This window comes from Oreochromis aureus, linkage group 14, assembly GCF_013358895.1.
Source record: "Oreochromis aureus strain Israel breed Guangdong linkage group 14, ZZ_aureus, whole genome shotgun sequence".
Lineage (NCBI taxonomy): Eukaryota > Metazoa > Chordata > Actinopteri > Cichliformes > Cichlidae > Oreochromis > Oreochromis aureus.
The window spans coordinates 4,278,813-4,280,255 of record NC_052955.1 but is presented as its reverse complement, the minus strand read 5'-3'; positions in this window follow the sequence as shown (position 1 = coordinate 4,280,255).

Genomic DNA, 1,443 nt, shown 5'->3' with positions numbered 1-1,443 from the left:
GTTGCTCTCGGTCACTTTGACTCTGAAAGAGAACCAAAAAAATGGGAAAGAGAAATGAAGGGTAGGAAAATAAAGACATTAGAATCACATCAATGGAAACTGTTTTTCAACTCTAGCCTGTTTTACCCGAGCTCAGCAGAGTAACATGGGTCCACTGATTGCTGCAGCGTGTCTGGGGAGTCGGCTCCTCCATCACTACTGGAGGTCACTGCTATCTCTCCCAGACACATGTTAGTTCAATGCCCCATGTGCCTCTCTTTATCCTGTCTTTCTCTTCATCTCTGAATTAGCAGCTGCTCCTCAGTCCACTCGCCTCTGTCTGCCACCTTCCAGTTCTTATCTTTGCACTTCACCTTGCTGCTCTGCTCGTCCTCTTGCTGACTTTCACTTTTCATAGTTTCTGCTGTGATTCTTACTGCCCTTCCTGTCCCTGTTGTTGCCTTTGTGCAGAACCTAATTTCACCAGTGTGTCCTCCTGTTCATAAAGCAAGACTTTTAGGTCATCCAAACTTGAGGCCTGTTTCCTTGTATCCAACCTATATTCCTGCTCTTGCATCTTTTCAGGCACTGCTGCTTTCTAATGCTATAAAATCTCTACATTCACACTTCATTGACACCGGGGCTGCCCACAGATCTTTCTGACTGCTGTTCCTTAAATGACATTACACTTGTGTCATTCAGTCTAACTATTATGGCTGAGTCACGCTCGGGTAAACATAGGACAACAACCTCACTGCAACTAAGAATAATCAGTCGTTGCCACCCTCAGCCTCTTGGGAACTACTTTCAATTCCAAGGAGACTGCACAGATCACCTGGTGTGGGGCAACCTGTCACCAAACAAACCCAGTCTGACTCAGACTGACTGCAGTCACTTTCATACAGATCGGTGAAGGTTTGCAAATAATTACCTTCTAATTTATAAGTGTAGACAGACTGTCAACATGTTAGAATCTGCAGTCTGAGTTAGTCTGTGTGGATAATTGCAACTCGCCTGCAGCATGACTCCTTGCACTGGGGGACTCGACAATTTACCACCTTAACTGCAAACTGATAGCAGACTGACTCTGTCATACTGCGGTCTCCATGCACCAAAACTGCTTTGAAGACACCAATTCATTGTGAGTAGTTGCAGATCTGGTCCCCATCTTTGAAGCAACCATTTCAAAGGCAACAAAATCAGAGGTTAATTGCACACGGCTGCAATAACTTCATCTTCATCCAACCACTATTTTTCCCCCAGTGAACTGTAGTATTATGCAACCCTCCTCTCCATCACCTCCTCCCCTGGTATGATCAGCGAGTTTCAGCTGGAGTTTAATCATCTCTCTGCTCTGTTCCATCCAACATCAGCCAGAATCTGAAGTCTTTATTTGAGCTTTTGAAGCTGCTTCACGTCATCAAGGTTTCATTCACAAAACCTTTTCTCTTCTTAACTCAATGA